This window comes from Anarhichas minor, unplaced genomic scaffold (genome assembly GCF_050575085.1).
Source record: "Anarhichas minor isolate MPS153535 unplaced genomic scaffold, ASM5057508v1 ptg000074l, whole genome shotgun sequence".
Taxonomy (NCBI): domain Eukaryota; kingdom Metazoa; phylum Chordata; class Actinopteri; order Perciformes; family Anarhichadidae; genus Anarhichas; species Anarhichas minor.
The window spans coordinates 8,867,808-8,886,997 of NW_027466520.1; positions in this window are offsets into that span (position 1 = coordinate 8,867,808).

The following is a 19,190-nucleotide window of genomic DNA, read 5'->3' on the forward strand; positions in this document are numbered from 1 at the left end:
GCGGTGTATTTAGAAAGGCCTGAAACTACCGTTTTTTCTCAACTGCAAGAACTCTCATGCTGATTACTCTCTCCACAATCATCTGCAACAAACTGCTGGATGCAACCGGTTGAAACGTATTGTGCTTGTTTATGGCCTGACGTAGGAAGTCAGAGGTTGGAAGCAAATCATTACCAACCTGCGTGCATTCAGGCTACCAAAGTGGGGAACACATGGTCACCTGCGGTAAGTGTTACGAGCAACGTATAATTGTAATGATTTCAGTGGCTATTATCACTATATATTCAATGATCAAAAAACCGTATCATCCTGTCAATACATATAAAAATGACACTGTCATAGGATTAAGTCATATTAAGTCACTGCTGACTTTATGGACAAAGATCTTCAGTTGACACCATAAGAACATGTGCTTTTGGTCCCAATTGTATTATTCCTTATATGGAGCAGAGCATTCAGAGTTCAGACTTATGATAAAAAAATCATACTTTTCAGTGGGTTCAAGAGTCAAAAGGCATTTTAGCATGTAGGAATTCTCGAAATCAAAGGGAAGTAAATGAGGCAGGTGCACTGCCTGTCACAGAGTCATATCAGTGGGGCAGTGATCTATAATAATAATAAAAAAAAGATTGCAGATAGAATCCTTATATCCACTGGGAATATTTGGTAAGGGGTGTGAAAGCATTTATTGAATTTATCAGCAAGCAGCCAAAAAGGGGTTTAAGGCTGTGAGGGGGCATTTAGAGGACTGATAAATAAGTGATTGACAGCTACAGTTCTTGATGCTTATAGATGATTGCAAATATAGAAATACTTGGCTGACTGTTTTATTGGCTTGGAATAATGTGGCGAGCCTGGTGCATAATGACTTTTGAAAGAGAAGAAGAGTGTTAATTGGACTTAAAACCATCTCAAAATATGGCCTTTGAAATCTTTGGAAATGCCACCACAGTTCCTCACACCGTCCAAAATGCACAGAATTTGGCAGGCATGTTTGAAATGCTCTCTGACACACTATTGCCATGTTGGGTTATGTTTTTCAAAAAGCAGCACATTTAATTAATAATCAACACTGACAGGGACCAAAATTGGCCAAATGTAACTGGAGTGTTTTGGACTCTCGCTGCAGGTTTACTGCGACTCTCACTTGAATCAAACTTCACATTGATTAAACAAATGGGCACTGACTTCTGCCAGTTCTGTGTTTGACCACATACATTTCTAACAAAGAGGTGTAGGGTGGGGGGTGGTGAAGGTGGGGGGTTTGCAATCTTTCCCATACCCAAGGAACGTAACTTTTAGCAACTGTCTGAGTAGCCCGCCTCTTAAAAACCTGCGCTGAAGAGCTTACTCCAGCTTGGTGTCCCCTCTTTCAGCGCTCTCTGGACTCACACACTGTCCCTGCACGATGGGAAAAAAAACTGTAAGGTAAACTCAGAGTTGGACCCTTGGCAGTTTGCTTGTAGACAACGAAAAAGCACTGATGATGCAGTTAGTAGTATCACCCGCTTAGTCCACTGAGAAGACAGTAAGGCATATGCACGTTTACTTTTTATTGATTTTAGTTCAGATTTGAATACTCTTTTATTACTGGATAAAATGAATAATGATAAAATGGGGAGTGTAAATAATTTTATTATCAAGTTGTTTTTTTTCTTTCCTAACTAACAGACTCCAACATGTAAGTAATATCTGACCCTAAATCTGTTAGCACAGGTGCCCTCCAAGGGTGTGTCGTTCTCTTCACATTATATACGGATAGGTGTGTGAGCAAAACTCCCCAAAAATGACTCCCCGTCACTATTTTCAGCCCTAATGTGAAAAATCTGTTCTCAGGGAGGCACAGAACATCCTGAACGACCCAACACATATTCTGAACCCAGAAGTCCAGGTGTTGCCTTCAGGCAGACGGTTCAGAATGCCAATCTGCAGGCTACAAAATTACAATACATCGGTACACAAATGTATTTATTCCATCCTCCCTTTAAAAATCTTAAATAGCAACAAGTAGTATTATATGATATGATTTTATTGGGGACTAATATATTGTGACTTGATTATTTATTATCTGTGTTGATCACACATTATCATTTCATTATTTGTAACAATTGTCGATATGTGTATTTAAGCATGTTTATGCACGAGTGTATGTATGATCTATGTTCTATGCGTGCATGTGTAATGTGATGCTGGCAAGTGTATTATGTGATGCAGCGGCTTGGAGCCCAAGACAAATTAGTAGTATTACAGTTAATTCTCAGACATTACAATGTCTGTACCAAATGTCATGGAAATGTGTCCTTAAAACATTTCTTTAAAAGCCACTGTATTTAAAACAAAGGTTGTCTGCTGATGTCAGTGGTGATTTAATACCAGAAAAAAAAAGGCAAACTAAATATTAAATATGCCACCAAGTGCCCAATAGTGGGGTCCAAACCCATGGGACAGTGATAACATAAGCCGTATAACAGAAAAGTGCTGCATGTCAATGATAAAACAATACAGTGTAGCAGAAGATGAAATAGTGCCTGACACTTGCAGTGGTGTTAGTCAGTGTGAACAAATGTGGTTTGACAGACTGCGAGGGCCAAAAGGACTTCTGTTGTCTCAGTAAGGCCTGTAGGGGAGTGACCTGCTACTGGTAATGACTTATGCGAGTCTCTGTATGAACTGATGAGCATTGAGCACACAAGATGGTCCAGAGAAATAGTGCCTTCCCGGTTTGGATGTTCTAACATTCAGGTAATCTTCATTCTTTCGTAGAGAAAGTTAGGGAAATATTGAAAAATTGGGTTCAAGTCACTAAAATATGAATATGATCTCTAATGATTAGTTCTGTGATTTAAGCAAAGTCTTCACCGTGCTTTCAAACGGAGACTTCGAGAAGAAAAGAAAAGGTCTTTGACTTGTAATTACAGCAAACTGAAATTAAATATATGGCAAAGGATTCCCAGCCGGTTCATATAAAATAATTAAACAATATAGTAAAGACAAGAGACGTTTTTTACGTTTCACTTCAACATGGTTAATGCTATTATGGGGCAATAGCTTTATCACAGACCCCATAACACCACAGGGAGTGCTTCCATTTTCAGTTTTAATCAGGTGCTAAGTGGCTACAGCTCAACAATGCATGCCTGTACCTGGAAAGAACCTTGGCTGCAGTCTAATGAGAAATCGCATTTAGCTCTGCCTCCAAGTGTGAATATCAATATCACAACTCAAAGAATCTCTCGCTTCTTTTTTCTTCATCTTCTTATCACCACCCCTTCGTTGTTTAAGCCTGCAGGTTCTCATTTCTGATGACGGTACCGTGAGAAGAGAGACAGGAATGGAGCCTGCTGAAAGGTTTGTGTGAGAGTGTTTGTGTGTGTGTGTGTGTGTGTGTGTGTGTGTGTGTGTGTGTGTGTGTGTGTGTGTGTGTGTGTGTGTGTGTGTGTAACAGCTTCATCAACATCTTTGCTCATCATGTAAATGTTCTGATTAGCTCAAACATGTTTGCGGTTGTTTTGACAGTTTGAAAATGAGAGCAGCAACTAAACGATAATTCCATGTTTGTGTTGGAGAAATTCAATTAGATTGGTGTTAAAAAGTTTCTTTTCCTCCTCAGCAAGTACAGTAGATCTAGCTTCTCCCATTAATCATTATTAATCATGGGTCTCAACACAGCCCATTTACAAATCTGTGTTAGTGTCCGTTTCCACGCTAGAAAACATGGGGAACATCTTAGAAAGGAGATAAGGAGCAAAATCAGTTTGAATTCAGTTTACTTTGATGATGCAAGTACAATTTAAGTCGACAGGATACATGTTTATTTAATGTTGGCTTTTTGAAATGGTGAAAGCGCAGCCAATTTGAATATTGTGGTTTCTTATTTCACAGAATTTTAAGTAATATGGATCATTTCAATTTAAATCATTTGTGCAATTGATGAAACTGAAATTAAATGTAAATATATATTACTTAAAAATAAAATATATTAAAAACACACCATTTTGTCGTGGGATATGAAACATAATGCTTGTATACACCACTTGGAGAATTGTAAAATATCCTCATTTGGGTGATAATAACTGGATGCTTCCCACAGTGATAACTCCATTGCTTTGTTTTTTCTACACGTGTTGCAACAGATAATTGTGCAGGTTCCGGATAACCTTTGCTAAACAGCAATGTGTTCAGTAATGATGATGTCGACACAATAACCTCTGCTGATATGCAGGCCAGATGGCCAGCCAAGTTGCCCTTTCAGCACCCTGCTATGCTCAGTGAGGGATGGTGGTGACAGCCCTTGTGTGTGTGTGTGTGTATTTGCACGTGCAACTGAGTGTACACTTACAAATGAAACATGCATATTCTTTATCTACAGTAGCATAATGCAATGCAACATCACCATTGAAAGGATAGGGGGCCGATCGCACCGAGACGTGTCACCACAGGTGCGGTTGCTTCAAAAACTGGAAAAACAAGCGCCTGTGGAGCGGGGCTGCGTGCACAACCCTGAGATCATACATGATTCACGGAAATGTAACATGCGGCGAAAGAGACTGGCACATTGCACGTGCGCACGTTCATATTGACTGCACACTTTGGGATCGAGCTTCTCATTTAACTCTCGGCAAGAAGTGAACATGCGTTTATAAGTAGGTGAACGTGAACTACACTTTCAAATCCATGGAAGCACACATTCCTGGCAAAATCTATCTGCCTTCAAACGAATGGATCTGTTGCTCAAACTGGATTGTATTTGTCTGGATTGTGAAGTTTCACTGGCTCTTGCAGCTTTTTTAAATTGCAAGTTTTATACATGTGTATTATATATGTACAATAATACACATGTGACGCGCTCGGGAGGACTGTGTATGTGGCATTGACTCAGTATAAACCACAGTGCTCACGTTCATAGGGATGAAAGTGTGGCTCATTACTGCGTTTTTAATATTTGTTGGACATTGGTGGAGTTTTAAGGCACAGAGGAATAAGCTTTATTTAATTGATTTAACTAGGCTTTGACTACAAAGATGATACTTGATAGAAGGATCACTCCATTTTTGGTTTTGGTCTTCTTTCTTTTTGATTTGTGGAGAAATATAGAATCCGCCAGCCTCAGCCTTTAACATTGTTGTGGTTTTAGATTTTAATTTGGATGTAATGGAATGATCCATTACACAGTACAAAGCACAATGAAGACGGACAAAAATAGAGAGATGAAGAAATCCTCCATTTCTTTGAGATTTAAAAGAATATATATATATATATATATATCCCCCAACCAGGTGAGGAGGGGATCTGGAAAGCGCATTGGGTTCTTAACTTGTCAGATTAATCCAGGTCCACCACTAAGGGGGATCTGGCTATTGGCATTTTCCCTGCAATTTGTTATAGGAGTGAGTTTACATTTTGATTTAATAAGTCCCATAGGCATGCCCCTAAAACAAGAATCAATCATCAGGCTGGAGCAAATGAGGCTCTGGCCAGCGGAGAACAAGTTGACTGGCTAAGATCAGTATAACCAGAACTAACTCACTCTCTTTTTTCTCTCTTTCGTCTTTCACTCACACACACACACACACACACACACACACACACACACACACACACACACACACACACACACACACACACACACACACACACACACACACACACACACACACACACACACACACACACACACACACACACACACACACACACGCCTAACGTGCGGTACAATTGTGACAGTCCATATCGTTCATAAAAGAGGCAGTTTTCATCAAACCAAGAATCAAAGGCTTAGTCTACCCGCATGACTGTTAGAGGCACATGAAGGAAGCCGTTTCAATTTAATAAAATATGGCCTTCTTGCGAATTGAATGAATGCAAATGTATTTAAACCACTGAATCACATGCAGCCTGGAGATATCAGAGCCTGCAGGGCCATACTTCTCTGTGTTCCATTTCTCATTACTGTCTAATATCTGGCTCCCTTGATATGCCCCCCAAGCCTCCTGATGGAACATTCATAATTGATTCTGATTTGACTCCCTCATTACCAACAAGTGACTCTGTATTGGTGTGTGCACGTTAAGCTCCAGAGGGCAAGGCCTTTTGAATGTGAGCTTCCGCTTCACTTTCACACTTATCTGTCAGTGTGTGTGTCCACCTCCCTGATTACACACAAGGAAAGAGAGTCTGTGGAAGTGAGGAATTCTTGACGACCTTTTAGAGGGCGAGTTTTAGCTTCTTTCTAGCCTTTTCGCGCTGTCTCATTTCCTTTGTTGCACAAGCACACGCATGCACACGGTCTCTCTCGTACACAGGCACCTGTCTCATTCTCTGCTGTTCTTTTCGTGCACGTCTTCTTTTCTGCATCTCACACAAAACAGAAGCAGCAGGATGGTCTGTTTTGCAGATGGAGGCAAAACGGCTAATGATATAAAACTGCCAGGGTGACATTTACAGAGGCAAAGTGTTTGCATTCTTTTACAAAGACATACGTCGAATAAACAGCAACCAAAAAAGGGACAAGTAGTACAATGCACAATGTTTTATGTGTAATTTTCTTTCTTTCAGGGTGTGACGATTGAGATGCATCTCCTCAGGAGCGGGTCCATCTCGAAAATAGATTGTTATCGTTCTTTTAGCAGGTGAAGGGGCCAGGGACTGCTGCGCTCGATACTGAAAACACTAGACCCACGTGATGAGATAACAAGCTCAGTGGCCCTGACCTCGTCTAATGGCTCTCCCGTCATATTTACCAAATGGTGTTTGGAGCAATCACCACAGTTGCGACGAGATGGATAGATTGACAACAAAGCAATAAGATCTGCAAGGATGTTTGCCATTCCAGCGGCTTATCCCGACTACAACCTGTTCATAATTCAGGGCAAACAAGAAGGATTTCATCACTGACACCTTTGTCAGGGCAAACACACCATCAGCGCTTTGTTCTACACTCTGGTTACATCATGAATGATCAAGTCAGTGGATGAATGTTTAAACAACAGGTTGCACGCTCTCCACCTTTTTCTCTTTCCTCTTCCTGCCTCCTTCCCTCCCTTTCCTTGCTTTTGTTGAATGCCTGATGTGAATGAAGTGAGACATGGGCATCAAAATTCTACAGGAATTTTCCAGGACAGTCCCTCATGGACTGCCCTCCTTGGAGGACGGCCTGTAAATGGCTCCTGGTCTTGTCAGCCATTGGTAATACACTGCATGACACTGCGGGCATAAATACCTGGGTGACAAATAAATGTGTTGTAAAAGGGGCATTAATCGCCAGCTTTGTGAGACGTGTGTCCTTATGACAAAAGAGGGAGACATTTGTCAGTCTGTTCCACAGATGGCCCCATGGAGCCCTTGATGAATCACCTCCACCTCGCTTTAACTGGCCACAGAGGCAGCGACACCACAGTCGCTCAAACTGCAGCCTCCTGGCACCCAATCTACTGCCGGGGTGGTAGGAAAATTAGCAAAATACACACACACACACTCTCCTCACACAGTCTCTGCTTTTATCTAATAGTATATTTAATAGTAATACATTTGTGATGGAAGTTAATAAGGCAGTTTGGGTAATAATACGACCATCGCCTTGTTGTTCTCTTCCAAATAAGTTTGGCCAACTAAGGTTATTTGTCAACCGATATGATAGTTTTATGGTGTGTTTCTTGCTCTGTCAGACTTTTTTCTGAGCAACATCGTTACGTTCCCAGAACTCAGCCATTAACTTGGTGCGTAAAGTGTTATTATTACTGTATTGATGGCCAAAACTACAAAAATAAGATCCAGGTTGTGACATACCCGGAATTTAGTTTTAATGACCTTTAGGAAATATTGTTAATTATTCATATCCTTGGCAAAAGGCTTTGGCCCTAATAACTAATTAAGCCTTAAATGACTGTCCACTGGTGTGTGAACCTTTTTATGTTCATACAAAATGATGATGTTCCATCTGAGCAAGCCCCGGTGCCGTCTACTCACACTCTGCTCCTTCTCGGGCCACAAGCTCTATTTTCCACAACAGAACGAGCTACTGTCTGACATAATGCCACCTGATGTTTTTTTTGTGGTCTGAGACATTTCGTTGATGGACCCGGGAAGTGAACCGCACTCCCACTTACGGAGCAGAATGGCCCTGGCTCCCTTAATTGGTCATGCAGTTCACAGTGCATGTGATTAATCACTGGCCAATTAGCCACTGGCACCTGTGCCAAAACTGGAGGAGGCTGGGAGTGCATGCAACCCAAGTGAGAGTCAGTACCACTCTGCGCACTACTTCTCCAAAACTGTTTTAATGACTTTCCCACTTCATGTTTTATTTTTATGTCTTCAGTGCTCAGCGTATACTGCAAAGGACTCCCTGCGAGCGAAAACGATCAATTATGCATGCCATTAAATATGTATATCTGTGCCTTTTGTTTATTCGATTGGAGTACACTGATATTTTTCCCCCCTCCTCCCTATGATTAACAAAAGAAAATTAAAGGGGCCTCTCTCCCTTACTTGTAACCACGCATGATGAGCTTTGACGATGTTGATGAACATGACCCACGGTTGACTTCTTGTGTGACATCACTGCAAATCTCCTTTCCGCCTCTGCCTGTCAGCCAATCCATACGGTGCGCCTCCTCCTACCAAACCTACAGGGACACTTCCTTTGGCACCTCCGAGTATCTAAATCCTTTTACAGTGAAGCCTTCTGGTCGTCTCATAGCTGACTGATGATCCTGTATTACACGTTGAACTGACAGAGAATAGGCACTTGTTGGAAATCCTCCATCCAGAGAGAGAGACAGAGAGAGAGAGAGTAGGAGTAGGAGAGATAGAAAGAGACGAGAGTCTAAATGATGGCTTGGGACGGATGCGTACTCTACTCATGACTCACAGACATGGGTTGGGGCTGGAGGTTGGAGGGATTAGAGTGCATAATAGATTTCAGAGCAAGGGAGCACTGATGCAGCCCCAATTCAAACACTGCCTGGGGCCTGTAAGCTTTTCTCACCAAAGATTGCAGGAGAAATAATGGTAAGTTCTTTTTTGCTGGTGGGGAGGCACTAATAGCCTCTTAAGAAAACCCCAGACAGCCCAGCTTCATTTCAGTGGCAAAAGCTGCACCGAAACGTTCAAAGGTCTCCCCTCGACCATCGTAGCCTCGCCGGCATCTCATTGTTCAGATCTCCGAGTGTTCTCCCTCGAAGAAGACTGCGAGAGAGCGTCAAGCTCTCTCTTCAGCATTAAAAGAGACCCATCTGTTCTGCGCTTGTATGGAAACTAAAAGTAGAGTCATAGATAAGAGGTCTACTGTTACTTTTTAATGATGCAAATTGAAGTGATAGTTTTTTTTTTGTTTTTTTTTGTTGCTCTTGTTTGAAAGAGTGTTTGTTTATCTCAGTGTTGAGGATCTGCTGTGTTAATGTGATTTGAGTAGAAAGATTAGGCCCTGACCACTGACCCCAAACACCGCGAAGCCACATGGAGACAGATAGGGCTATTAAAGTGTTATAATGGAGGGAGAAAAGTGACACCAATTAGATTAAATGTGCTAGATATTCACCAGGCCTTTTCTCCTTGTAATTTCACATGGCAGAGAACCAGAGAGCAACTCAGACTGAATAACAGAGGATAATGATCTCATTACGGTACACACTTCGTCTGGCCATCTAGAACCTGAGAGAGGAGAGGGGCATTGGCCATATGACCGACACACAAACAAAAGCCCATTTTGTCATACAGTATACTCTCAGCTGAGGTAACAAAAAAAGGCCTATATACAGCCTGCGTGATATCTGAGTGAATATTAAATCCAAGGCCAGACAGATCTGAGGAGAATCAGAACATGCTACAGCTTGTGCTCTTTGAATTATTAAGCATTTTAAAATCTCCTCCATCCCCAAAAGTTCCCACTGCATTAATTAAAGAAGTTCAGTTGTTGAAGCTATGTAACATCCCCCTTGTTGAAAGTAGACAAGGTACAACCATTACATTGCACACCGGGGAGCCTTTATGCCTGCCAGAGCCCACTGCTGTGCTGCCTTGTCTGTGTACTTGCATGAGGGGAAAAAAGACTACAAGCAGGACTAAGTATTACCCTGTTGGCAAAATTACACATTGGCAGGTGTAGCCACTACCATGAAAAGTACATTAGTAAGGCAGTGTCTTTTAAATCTTCAATTTTAGCAGAGCAATTTTGTAGATCAAGACTCCCTGTGGATCTGCACAGGGAATATGTGATAAGGGCTCAGACTCTGATATCATGATTTCAATGAAGTATATGCATTTTCAATAACTTGCTTAGATTGAGATGAGATCATAGATGTATGGTCAATCTGAAGCTATACCTCCAGGAGTCGGTTAGCTCAATGTGTTATTCACATCTTGATTTATGTTCAGATTAAACAAACAAGAGATAAAGTGTTCATCACTGAGCATTCATTTGCTTATCTGTGACATCATCGATCAACAATTTACATACTGTATATAAAAAGTCAAAATAAACTCACACTAGCTTCATCATTAGCCATCATCTCATCAATATACATCTAAATTTATATATCTATATTTTCTAGATAATCTCATATAAATGTGATTAACAGCAGATATCGCAAAATCTCTCTTCAAAACAAGAATACTTTTGGTTTTCTTCTTCTTGGCAAACCAGCTACATTGGTGTGGAACAAAAGCGAAGCATGTTCAGTCGGCGTGCTTGCTATGCATCCAGTTTGCGCGGTCCCAAATTTTGGCTGCAAATGCACATCCACATAGGGGGGAGCAGACACCTGTGGATGGGACAGCGGAAGTATGAATTGCCATTTAGTGTTAGTCAGTCCAGAGAGCCACAGCCACATGACATATATTGGCAACTATCTTCAAGCGAGACGAGTTAAGGTCTGCCTGGAAGCTCTTTTGGGAAAAAATACATCGCTTAATAAGGGGTCTTAAAGTAGCCAAATCTAGCTGAAAAAGTTGCTAAGCAGGCAACACAGGCTTTCTGTTTTCAATCCTGATGCTAAGCTAAGCTAACCAGTTCCAATAGCGGTAGCTTCATATTTACGTGAGAATGATATTGGTCTTTTTATCTAAGAAAGCAAATGAATCAGAATAAAACCTTCTGCCTTGACGAGCAGCCATGTGGTCTGACATAATGTGTAAACTACTCAGATTCAAAAAAGAAAGTTCCAGAACAAATGTTTAACTTCCCGGGGCCAGACACTGCGGTGGGACCTTTGTGTTCACAGCCCGCCAAACTTTGAATAGTTCAGACTTTGAAGCAGATGCCACAAGTTAAAAGGCAGAAGTCATGAGTCATATTTGGTCTGATGAGTTACTGTGGCGCTGTGGTCCATCTGCTCTGAAAGACATTGGCACTCTGTTAGCCAGCCTCCCACCAGCCCGACTACACCATGTTGTAGTGTTGTTTAGAGTGCACTCATTAGGGTATTTAACATTTCATACATACATTCCATATTTTAAACTGAAAATTAACAATCAGCAGAGAAGATGGCTAAACAAAATACTGCATTCTTGTAAGAAGCAGCTCCAAATTGTTGTATCTTGCAGCAGCAAAGTTAAATAGATTTAGGCCTTAGAAAATCCGAAGTAAGCTTTTAGTGTGCGTTTCTTGCTGAATATGAATTTAATAAAAACAACTATCAAATCTTTAATACTCGGGTCAATAGATTCTGTTTGGAATATGAGATGAATTTATAAAGCTGACAAGCGATTGGCTGAATCTGAATGATGCGGCATAATGAAATTGATGGGTAAACAATTCAGCTTCTGCTATACAATAACAAAGATTAAGTGTGCTTTTGTTTGGCGATATCCTGCTGATGTTTGCTCAATATTCAGTCTACCAAAATAACGGTCGGCCTCCAGAGGAGTCTGTATTTTTCTTTGTTTTCTGCCCAACTTTAACTTGAGTTGCCTCCATGTATACTATTCAAGGTGTAGAGGGCAATCACAAATATGTGTCCAATTAAATTCCACATAGGGAGGAGGTCGGGATGGATGGAGGTTGGGGTAGAAGGATGGGTCAGGCAAACAAAGGACTCTCCCTCAGGAAACCGCCGTGCGTGTCTTGTGTGAAACAAATATTATCTTTATCTTTTACTAAACCAAGTAGTTGATGCATTTTTGTTTCAATTCCCTTACAATAATCATGTTTAAAACTGCAACCATAATAAAGGAGAAAACATGTTTCCCTGGAAAAGTAATTGAAAATGCATTTAGGTTGTACGGGAACATATTTTTAGGAGACTGGGTTGTAGAGCGAGCGCGAAACTCCCGAACCGTTAACAGGAACTTACTGATAACTTTCAATCCTCGAGGCACCACATTGCCCTTTTGTCTTAAACATGAACGGCATAATCAATGTCCTTTCCATTAAAAGACGTGTTTACAAAGCGTTAATAAATCCTGAGCGTGAAGACATACACTTGCGCATTAAATTCCCCTAACTCACAGCTTGTAAAATTAAGTTTAAAAGCTTTGATTTAAATGCTAAAAACAAAGATATGGGAAGAAATCTAAAACTACAAAGTTTAAATGCCAATTAACGTGCATAACATTTTGACGGATATGAAATTCCATATGAAAGCCATGGATTAGTCTTTCAATTTGTGAATAAAAACCACCTTTGATTGTACAGTTTAACTGTAAAATGAAGCATTCATCAGATCTTATTTTCAATTCATAGGTTGGCTTTGTTGTTTAAAATTGTAGATATATTCAACTTAACTATGCCTTCTCATGTCAGACACAATGAGCAATAAGTGCAGCCGTCCACATAAAACACACATATGACTTTGACTGGCACATTGGTCGGAGGCAAAGTGCAGACATAAAGTTCTCATGTCTTTCAGCGGCTCAATCAGTTTTTCTTTTCTCCCTTCAATCACATAAATCATTAGGAAGTCACTGCTTCGTTCATTTGCTTTAGACTTTGTGTCGCTCTCACTACCCTTCATTATTTTCTCTTTCTCTCGCTCTGCCTTCAGATTGGCGGTGAGAAAGGGGATAAGTGCAAGGCTACAGTTGGTTTTAGTGCTCCAACATCATGCTAATCATGGAAGGGTAAAAACGATGGGAGGGGGGATAAAATATGATTCAGACCTGATCTTGTAACTTCTCTTGGTGAAAGCGCAAGTTATTGTCCCCCAAGGGGCCGATGTGGCTTCCAATTATTTTTCTCTCCTTCATCTTCATCACAGTCTATGTGTGTTATGGGGCTTGCCCTCTTGTGATCATATTGACACCTACGTCGTTGTGTCAGTCACATCTTTTCACTCGTGTGCATACACTTGTGCTATATGCTAACGTATGTTTATTCACACACTTACGGCCATCCTTCCCTTCTCAGCTTTTTGCCCACACAGCTTACTGCTTAACAAGAATTTTAACAAGATTTTGCTGACATTCATGTTTGAACAGAAGGTCAGCTTCAAACTGGCCCACGTCACAATAAAAGCATTTTGCCACAACATTGGGGAACCTGAGAGGTTTCATTCCACGTGAGATTTTGATGAAAGGTGACACATACCGTCAAGAATGATTTCAGCTCCAAAATTAAAAGATTTGTTGGCCCATTTAAAAACAAACAAAAAAACAATTTTTGTTTGTGCGTTCAATGGTAACGTTTTTACAGATTGAATCATCCAAATTTTGAAAATATTGAATGAGAAACCCCAGATAATCGGAGCACTTTGTCTGCCCTTGCCACAGGGAGTGGAGTGAATGCAATTGCTACAGATAATAATGACTTTCTCTAACAATGACTGAAAGGAGTTCAAAGACAAAAAAACAAAACTGGCTTTCCAAGGCTGTAATCAAAGGAGAGAAAATAACCCTGTGTTTCACTGAACTGTTAGGTCTCCTCATCATGTACAATGGGAAGGAGGGCAGAAGGAGCGTCTACACGTGATAGCCGTTCTCTGGGTTTGCTTCTCAGCGAGGACCAGATGGCATCAACCTCCTCCTCTCTCGTCCGTGTGTAAACAACTGTTCTAGCTGAAACTCAATTCTGTCAACGAATAGTGAGAGTGCGAAGATTCCTGTAATCACGTCTTGTCCCTGAAATTGAAACACTTGGGTCAATGAGGGCAATGTATAGATCGAACTGGGGAAAAGAGGCAGAATAAAGGACGAGATTGGTCTGGGGTGGTGTGCAATTTAAATAATTTGGATTCTGTAGTGTCATCTTTTTTTGTTTGTGTCATGTTCCTTCTTAATTGTGGTGTGTTTAAGAAAGCTTGTAATCCCAAGGAAATGGGCCTCACCAACACCAACAGACAAAGGTCATACAGTAGATCCGGAGTCACTCTAGTCAGAATCACTCTCACCAGCCTGTCTTTTCCTTTTTTTGTTTACTGTGTCTTTATCTCCAGACGCCACCTTTCCAAATGGAAAAAAAAAGGGGGCCACAGTCTCAGAGTTGAAGCCACATACGGAGGGAAGGTAAAATAGAGTGAGAGCATATTACTGTGAAGTGTTCCATGGGTGCATAAAAAAATTATCCATTTCATTTCCCTGTTGAGGGCCTCTATGAATTTTCTGAATGATGCTGGAAGCAGATTCACTCCCTTCAATTGTCCCACTGTGAATGTGCTCTGACTATGGCCATAATAAGAGGGGCGGGATCTGAAAGCCATCAAATCCTCTGGAGTGCATTGATAAGGAGCTTGCTGTGTGTGCGCTTGTGGTGTGTATATACTGAGGGTTTGGTCTATGCCTGAACTGTGTATTAGGAATGGCAGGGGTCGCTACCACCTTTTACTTTCCCCAATTCCTTACTCTCAACAGTTTTCTTATTTTTTATTTTTTAAGTCCAACACTTTGGTGCAGCCCGAAATATCTCAACAATTATCGCACAGATTGACATCATTGAAATCATTACATTCTAGGGTAAAGACTTGGTTTTAGGTTAGGGAAAGGTTTGGTTTAAATTGAGGTTAAGATGAGAGTAAGGGTTAGGATTCAGAAAATGAATGCAAGTCAATTTAATGTCCCGAAAAGTCATGAAAACACGACGTGTGTGTGAGATGTTCTTTTGTTGCTGTTGTTGCCTCGGATGTCGGGGTAGATTAGCAGCTCAATCAGTGAAAGTGCAAACAGGTTTGTCTAATTGTGTCCTCTTAGCAGTGAGGGGCGGGGCCCTGTTAAGTTGAAGGAAGAAAGACAAGGTAGTTCTACAGTAAATGACGGTCTATAATATTTGGTGTGCTTTTTTTTATTGCTTCAGTTTAATTTAGTTTTATTGAATTTCCTAGGTTATATTTTTTGCTAATTGTTTCAGTAGACTTGCCACTTGTTTTGCACCACTAATTGCACCGCTGGTTGTCCTGGTTCTTCAACATCCCTTTTAATATTTTCCGGTGCCAAGCAACGTCATCTGCCCTTTATATTGGGTGGCGGCGCCACAAACTGCTTCACATCAGCATCTTAATACTGTCATTGTGAGCATGTTAGCAGGCTGACTTTAGCATTTATCCAAAAACATTACGGTGTCTAATTACAGTCTACAGACATGCTCGCGGCTGTGTCTAAGCCGCTAGCATAGACTCTGAGGGCCTGTCTACACATATTAACCTGAAGTGAAATTCTTTTGTAACTATGCACCATTTCCTGTAAAATCTAATCTGAAATCAGACAAATTGTCTCATGAATGTGATTTGAAGTTGGCTCATGAATGAGATTTTGAAGGGCTTGTTAAAATCAATATTTTTTCTCTGCGTTTTGACCTCTCGCTCACACGCAAACAGAGTTTTAGGTCATTAAAACGGATACGCCAAATGTTATTTGGTCACCCTCAAGACTAATGTTTCAAAATCAAATACTGTAATACATGTATTTCATAGCAGTGGTGAAGCCAGTATTGAACACGAGTGTCCTTGCACAATTGAAAGATAAGTCAAAATGTAGCTGCAGTAAACCCCGTCATCCCTTCACAGGACACTCCAGCAGACGCTTCATTGTCGCCTCACAGAGCTCGAAGCACAGCATCACCACTCTGCCGTTTCCACTGCGGCGTCCCGTGTCAACTGCCCCACGGTACTTTGACCGAACAGTCTTGAGCTTGGTTGATATCAACTTGTTTATCATGTCTTTTGCATAGGGAAGCTGTTTCCCCACCTTTTCAGAGTCTTCCTTGGCAGGATACAGTTCCTGAAAGGCTACTGAGATGTCTGAATATTTTGTAAAACAAAGCTTCCAATCAACGTAACGTTAAGCAGCAACTCACTCCAAATCATCGTCCTTCCACACATAAGAGTCGATTTTCCTTTTTGCCATAGCACCAAATAAACAATTTGTACAAATAAAGAAATAATTCGCTATTGCTTTACTGTTTACTATTTTGTTTCCACCACCAAAGGAAAATAAGCTCACTGCACATGCTCAGAATCTTTGTCTCTGGTAATTGAGTTACCGTTGATGTTGCCTTTGTCGCCACCTACTGGCCCGGCTAGCATTGAGTCGTTTTTTTGCGTTTTCTAGTGTGGACGGAGATATCGTGTTAAACGAAACAATAAAATCAGTTTACACGTAAACAGGGCCTCAGTCTTGTTTTATTTGTGTCTTTCTCAATTATATTTTTTCCTTGCTTTACACAGCTGTGTTGGAATATTCTTTCCAAGAAAACTGAACACACTCGGCCAATTGCAAATTAGAAGAAACCTACACAAAAACATAACTTTGCCATCTGCATTGATTTAATGAAGACTATACAGCAGACTATTATCCCCACAGATTCATATACCTCAAAAGTACATTTTGTTCTCTACTCTTCTTTCTTTCTCAGACACAACAACACAGACAATCGCTGCAAACAAAAACTATTTCAACTAGTTACTGCCAGAAAAGTTGGAAATGTACTTTGTGATATGTAGCTCTCTCCCATATTTCAAAATGATGACTATCAGTGTGAGTCTACAGTAATCAGACAAGAACTAAATTGTAAATCAAAACACAATTAATCACTTGAGACTGCTGGTATCTGAATGAGGTTTTACCTCTGCATTGACAGAACTTTGGCATATTGCATATCTCAAAATCCTCGGGGATCATTATTCAACTCTCATTTCATTTATTTTGTCTGGTGATGTACGACTGTACTTTTCAGTCCTATTTGCACATATTTCCACGCTGAAAGTAAACTGTGTTGACTAAAAGCGCCATCACTAACCTTTTTGATTATCACTTTACTCATGGTCAAAATTGTGCTTAAGCTATTTGTGTTCCTGCGAACATTCATGCTTTAGGTGCGTTTCATGTCTCATTTCAATTTGACCACATTCAATGCATTGAGGCATCTTTAAATTACTTTCTGCAAGCATTCAGTGTAGCCCTGTGAGTAAAACAGAGCAATCATTTCTATTACACTCAATTTGGGCTTTGCAATGTCCTTTGTGGATACTGTGAGTTTAGCTATAATTCCGACATAAAGCTTGGACCTGGGTTTGCTGGTGTGAAATAAGCCACTGAAGCCTATTTAAAAAAAAAACAATTTGTTTTTACCATAATAGATTAGCTGACTCCGTATTCCTCTTTTTCAATAATTATTAATAGGGCTGCGATTGTAATGTTTCCTTCACAAATCATTCACACCCATTAGATGTGTCGAGTATAATTAATGGTTTTTAATAAAGAAAAAGAGATTCTTCATAAGGCGCCAGAGGCAGGAAGAGGTGCAGTACAACACTGTATTAAAACATATTGCAATGCTGAGAAAGGGGAAAATAGTCATTTATCATGCTATGGTAATGTCCATGCTTCAGTATCCACCAATTCACAGCTATTGCCTGTGTGTGTGTGTGTGTGTGTGTGTGTGTGTGTGTGTGTGTGTGTGTGTGTGTGTGTGTGTGTTTGGTTGTATGTTCATGTGCTTTTGTGCTATCTGAGTGTGTGGTTATCTATGATGTAGCTCCTCATTATCACATAATTGGCCTGGTGATAAAATGATCATGGTTAGGCTAAATCACTCTGTCCATACACACCGAGATAGACTCTGCTCTGTGAAGCTATTACTGTCAGTGACGGCAGGCTCCTCATGCAGAAATATACAAGCACAAGACCCGCATGTGGTGCTTGAGGAATGTGTGAAAAGGGATTGGATCAACGATGGAGAGCTGTCACTTTGATTTTCATAGCTTTAGCTGGTTTAGAATCTGGCATTCTTTGAAAATGTGTTAATTAAAAGATCCTATCTTTGAATCTTTATTTTCACGTTAATTTAGAAAGTTCTGGTACCATCTGGCAACTAAGGAAAGTCAGAATAGATTTAGATAGAGATTCTCCAGTCACAATCAATACATCTTCATTGAAGCCGCAATATGAAACATTTTGCTCTGACAGAGAAAGTATTTTTCCAGTCTTAGCATTCTACTTTTTAGTTTCCGACTCCAACACTTGAACATCTACTATATGGCATCTGTGAAGCACACAACAAACGTTTCTCAAGCAGATGCCGAATGCAGCTTTCCTGCAATAGATAAAAGCAACAGTGAATGTTCATCGTTCATTTTCACTGTCTTTTTTGCTGCAGCATGCACATTTCTGTTTTGATTCTGATGTTCATTGTTGATTTCTCTGAAGTCCAACCTAAAACTTAAATTTTGACCACCCCCAAACAGTTAACGGCCCAAAATCTTTTAAGGCGAGCCCATGTAACTTATGCTGACAATGGCATGATCCTGATACATGCTAAAACATAGCATAACAGATGCAAAAGTAGAGAACAATCGTAAGTAGGGATGTCCAAATCCAGTTTTTTTTGGCCACTATCCAGGTCCTTTAATAACATTTGCTATTTGCTGAAACCGGGTCTGACTCTGTACTTTTCTTTATTAATTAATTGATGATTAATTAAAAATGAATGTTGATTAAATATGCATTTGACACATTAATTAAATGTGTCGATCACTCTGTTGGAGTTGTTGGGTCTACGTTGGTGTGACAGAGTGATGTATCTTTTACCTCACAAACAGTCTGGCTGAGTACAGACAAGTTTTATTTTGGCCTCCCATCAAGTTACCCAAACAATTAGTGTTAATTGGCGACAGCTGACACGACCTGCTGCCAACCTTTGGCATTTTCACTGGCAAAAGTTTCAGTCTGCTAGAGACTGCTACCTGTGTGTTTTGTACACCGCTCACTGCTAATAAGAGAGGAGAGTAAACAGATTAGTTACCAGCGCAGCTAAGCGAATTTTGCCA